This window comes from Anoplopoma fimbria, chromosome 19 (assembly GCF_027596085.1).
Source record: "Anoplopoma fimbria isolate UVic2021 breed Golden Eagle Sablefish chromosome 19, Afim_UVic_2022, whole genome shotgun sequence".
NCBI classification, from domain to species: Eukaryota; Metazoa; Chordata; class Actinopteri; order Perciformes; family Anoplopomatidae; genus Anoplopoma; species Anoplopoma fimbria.
Window position 1 is genome coordinate 16502481 of NC_072467.1, and position 6000 is coordinate 16508480.

The window sequence follows — 6000 nt, forward strand, 5'->3', positions numbered from 1 at the left end:
TATTGTTTTATTAGATTTGATTCAGACAGAGATGGAAACTGACTGCTCACGTTATGTTTATTCATTACAGTCATGGCAGTTTACACATAGATAGTATTGGTTATGTGTTTCAGAGATTTCTAACTTTTACTTGCATTGCAGACTCCTGCGGCTGTATGATCCCAAATAGCTAAGAGGCAGCCCGAAATACTTTGACAGCTGGATGACATTCTTCATGCACTTTGTCCTTCACAGAGAAGAGAAGATAAAGCAGCGCTGGACAAACAATACATTCTGTGTATCAAAGCCTGATGTATCCTCTTCCTCTGTCCCATAGAGCCCCATTGTTGTTCAAAAATATATAAGGGGCACATTGTTGAACTAGGACACATGATTCTGCATTAACACACACACACACACACACACACACACACACACACACACACACACACACACACACACACACACACACACACACACTGTAGTTTATTTTCACTCAATCCCACTCTGTCCTGTGGATTAATCCACGGTTGATTAATCCACAACAAATGGACTACGGCGTGTTTAAAACTGTCATAAAGTGTAACATTTAGATGGAGAGCAGGAAGTGATGAATCCACACATTGCACAAAATAGACAGAGAGGAAAGTGACTACATAAAAGATAGTATATATCATATAAATACTATCATGTATACTATCATATATTTTATGTTTTTTAACCAAATAACAATGATCACTCATCTTAAAAAATCTCTTAAATACAAAGAGTAAAGGGTTAACTAACGTAGGAGGCACCGACCTCGGCTCTGAGAGACTGTTTACAAATGAGCCGCGATCCTATTGGACTAAACCCTGCATGCTTGTCTGACCTTGACATAGAGTTTGACTGCAATAACAACCAGACTGCCCAAGAAACTTTAAGATTCAAGCACCTCCTTTCCTGCATTCTGGGGAATTTCAGTTCATGTTGTTATTGTTTTTAGGGGTGATTCAACCTGTAGCACGCTGTCAGTTCTCCTCCAGTCACAGACACAAACGTCGTGTGTCATCATGAGTCCAAGAGGTCTGTGCATACCTGCCAACATTTGACTAGCAAAATCCGGGAGATTTCGGCGGCGGGGGGGGCGGGGCCGGTGGTGGGGAGCATGGATGACAGAGGTGGTTACAAATGTTGGTTTTAAGGGATGTTGTGCATATAAGTAGCTATTTATAGACAACATATTCATCATGTAGTCTTCAGTATATAAATAAATACACAATAACTGTATTCATTAACAAAAAACGTATTTTTTATGTATCATTATGTATGTATTCACAATGAATTCATTGACAATCACTTATTTATTAACTAACTATTACAATAACTTATCAATTCATGACACAACAAAATCATTCTCATGAACATAACAGAAACAATTAGTGTTTCATGCACAAGTCTTAAAACTACTACTGTTTTGTTTATTAACATGTCCGGCAGCACGGACATGTTTCAGGGACTTTAAATGTTGACGGACGTCATTTTTACCGCCGTGCCCTATATTAAAATCAACCCGACACGCTTTACAAAAAGCGTGACTATTGTCCAGGTGACTATTTGATATTGAATCATACTCTTTGGTCCATTCCGACTTAAAAGTACACATATATTTAATCTTCTTCGATGGTACACCCGCTTCTGCCATTTTTATACGACCATTTACGGAGTTTGCTCCGCCATGTTTTTTTTTTAGCTCTGCGCTCTTGAGAAGTGACCATAGACGTGATCTGATTGGCTACAGCCTGTGCTGTCGTATTTGCTGCAAATGCATTTGATTGGCTGACGCTTGCGTTGCCTCTCATGCTTGCGTTTGATACATGATCTGGCAACTTTAGAACATTCGACACACATTTTGATTTGATTATAAATAAAATAAGTTTGGACATCGTGAAATACGGGAGTTAACCGGGAGAAATGACAAAACGGGAGGGCGGCGGGAGATGGATCAGAAAACGGGAGAAACCCGGGAAAAACGGGAGAGTTGGCAGCTCTGGGTCTGTGCCAACACACCTCTGTCTGAGCTCATCGCCTCTTCTCCTCATCCATCTGTGTGCGTGAGTGTAGACGTAAAGTTTTTTTTTTTTGTTTTTTTCTTGTTGCAAAAACAAGACAACAAGATCGAATTACTGTCTATTTTAAAAAGTTATTTCACCCCCAATCATAGGCCTACATGAATGCACCAGCATCAGGCCAGCTAGCTAACTTTAGCTTATATTATCTACCTAACTAGCTAGCTAGGTCAACCATTCCCAGAGGTCGCCATCTTGGATTACGGTCGTTACCATGTTGTTGTTTTTTCAACCGATAAACGGGAGTTACAACATTTGTAATGCGGAGGAGTGACGTAGTGACAACGTATAGGTCTCTGGTAGTGGTAGCGACCTGTCAATCAGTGTGTATCCCCGCCCTAAAACATTCTCTGCTTTATGGTCTATTTGACTCTAAATGGACCATAATTTACTAAATGAACATCATGCTGTATTGAAGAAGACTTGAAACTAGAGATTGAGACCATAAACTCATGTTTACAATGTTTACTGAGGGAATAAATCAAGAGAGAAGTAGAGTCATTTTCTCATAGACTTCTATACAACCAGAGGAGTCGCCCCCTGATGGACAGTAGAGAGAATTAAAGTTTAAGACACTTCCCTCTTGGCAGAACTGGAGGTTGCCGCCTGCTTGAGGCATGTTTAACGCTTTAGTTGACTCGACTCCTTCAAACCTAAGACTGACATTTTTAATTCACGCTTGCTCAGCTAGAGGGTCAAAAACAGAGCCTTGCAGTGCTACATATTTCACATCAGAAAATATTGATGTACTATTATTCAGGGAAACACGACGAATTTCTAAGATTGTTACCACAAGAAAGCCAGGCCCGAGAGCCCAAGTTTGCTTTCCAGTCGGTCAGGAAGTTAACAATGATCAATAGAGTCAAAAGCTGCACTGAGATTCAGTTATATAAGCACCAAGGAGGAATTTCAAGTCACTGTAAGGAGAAGATCATAAACAACTCAAGTAGATATATTTTTGTGAGATTTATATTTTTTATAATTTTTTTAAATGCCACATACAACATACGATGTAGTAACCAATACAGAGCAAAGACAAAGCAATAGACAAAGTAGTTGTAGTAGATAACAACGCCCTTACAAAGATAATGTATTGACTCTAGTAGAATTATAAAAGGTATTATCAAAGTTCAAGACCCATCTTCTGAGGTTGGGATACTTTTGTTCAATCAGTAGGTTCCAGAACTCTCTGGATTCTTATCAGGTGTAGCCCTGGATTTAATATCAATGTCATCTAGCAGTCTGAGAATCTCATCTGTCCTGGGGGAACAGTGATACTAAGAGGCAGAGCCATCCACATCAATAGCTGCGCCAAATGGAAAACACAGACAGCTCACAATAGGCTCAATTAAAGCAAAGCCAGTAAAGTGCTTCTCAAATACAGAAAACAGCTGCAGCTTCATTTTCACAGAACTGATCATGTTGCTCTTAATTTAGTTTATTAAGCAGTCAGTGAGATCTTTCAGGAAAATTAAATCTAAAAGCCACTGTTAGTCAGCTATATGTGCATGTTCTAAAAGTTAAAAAATATATTTTTGACTGATATCTCTCCAAAAAGTACCTATGTTTAGCATTTAGTATCTTACATCTGTGTGTGGCAGGTCTGTGTGTTCTAGACCTGCCACACACAGTTCTAGTAGATTAGTTGTCATCATGAAGGGTGGCATCGTCATTTATATCCACTAAAAGTGACACAATAAATGGCGGCGCATTGCGTTCGGTTGCTCCCATGAATTTCGCTACATTTTTGTCTTTATTTGTATTTTTTGGCATATGACAGTATATATTCATCAACGTTCGAAAAGAAAGCGTGGGGATTGGATTAAGTGAAGTGGACTTTGAGCAACCAGACAGACCTGCTGGACCAAACGCCTCCAAACTGCCCCAGGGAGGAGAGGGAGGAAGCTAAGCTAACCCTGCTAGGACCTGAGGCTGCTCCACTACCCAGCATGCTACTGGCTGTCTGATGTTCTGTTGCAGGAAAATAAGATGGATGACAGCAGCAGGAGGTCGGTGAATGTTGAGTCCACATCCTCACAAAGACATGGATCCATCGTTCATCCTGGATTAAGCTGCAGTAGAGGAGCAGACAGCAGGACAGAGAGCAGGACTCGGATGGGACCAGAGGAGCTGGACCCGTGTTGAATTTTTTATGTGAAGATGTCGGCCATATTATCGGACCAGAATTATTATTTTTTTGCTGCTGTTTACATTTCTTATGGTGCTAATTGAGAAAATGCAATACTGGAATGTACTACTGTTTCTGTTTTGTTTGTCATGTGCTTGTTGTGTTACAAATGGACTACAGTTGAATTTGGTTGTGCATCCCTGTGTTGCATAATGACAATAAATTATCCTTGAACCCTTCAATCCTTGAATTTCCTAGCAGGCCCGAAGAATATTTTGTTGACACATCATATCTGCTGTGAGACGCCCAAAATCTGAACTGCATCTCTTTTACCAAGAAGTGTAAACGCTTCCTAGCTTTGCTAAAGTCAGAGGTGATGTGGCAACACAGTTATGACAAAAGCCTGCAAAGAAACAAGCAAGCAAATAAATCAGATGAGGATTGACGCTGTTCTGACCAACCTACTGTACTGCCAAGGTAGGGGATGCTTGATTTCGTGATTCAGATTGGGTCTGAGCAAGCAATGGAACAATACAGCATGACCCCATTACTGATATCGTCCCAGTGCATTTCACACTTATTATCCACAGCATGTGACAAGATGGATATTGTATACAGTTTACTGCAACAGATGGACTGAGGTTACTAAGGGAGATGTCAGGAGCTCCAGGTGTTTTAAATACACCAACTTGATGAAACAGTGAGAAGATTCCGGCTCGTCAATCTGCACTCTAGAGGTCAGGTTTGGCAACACTGTTTGCTTTCTATTATCAGTAGAGAAACGACGTGTTCCATCAGGCCAAACAAACATGATTTGAGCAACGAGGCTGTGTTGTTGTGAATACTCAACCTCATTCTGCTTTATGGTGGATTCACTCAACAGCCATGCAGATATTATTACTGCTCTGTGAAACAGAGGCGCTCCAACACTGCTACTGTAAAAAAGAATGACAGCCAGTGAAACTAATTTGATAGTATAGACCTTTGTAGCAGACGACATTTAGACTTGTCATAATAGGAGAAGCTGAGGGGAAATTGAAAACATTAAGTGTGCCAGTAAGCTATTCCAGTGAACCAGCATGCAAAATCATGATTCTTTGGTGTATAATGACCTGAAAATAAGAATCGCTGTGTGTTCGTTTTCCTTAGAATGAGACGTTTATATCTCAATAGGGAGCGGGTCCTCTTCATGGATCCAGTTGCCATGTTTCTACAGAAAGCCGGAACGGAGAAACCAACCTACTCGGCCTCCTGACCGGTCGGAAAACACGGGGGTGGGGGGTCTCCATGGGCGGACATACAAAACTCTGAAAACCTCTGTTGGTCTTGAGGAGCTGCAAGCATGTATTCCTCCACAAACTGGGACTTTAACTGTACATTCCCTTCATTCTGCTCCCGCTGACATTTCTCCTAATACGCTCGGCACACGTGAGAAGTTTCAAACTGGTTGCTATCTGCAACGTGACCTCTAGATGTCGCCAAACCTGCGCACTGGACCTATAACCATTACATTGTTTTTTTCAAGAATTCAGCTGAATCCTTACATTCATTAATTGACATGCTCTGTGATTAACCCATGTCATGTGTGACATGTATATGTCTGCTTATGTTGTTTGGGATTATTGTTGTAACAATGTTTATGCTGCCCTCTTGGCCAGGAGCCCACTTCATAAAGCACGCTAAGAAAAGTCAAAACCTCACTTTAATGAACCTAACAAATTAATAAAGGTCAGATCAAGTTCACACAATCAGACTAACTGTAGTCAAGATGTCCTGACTACATCC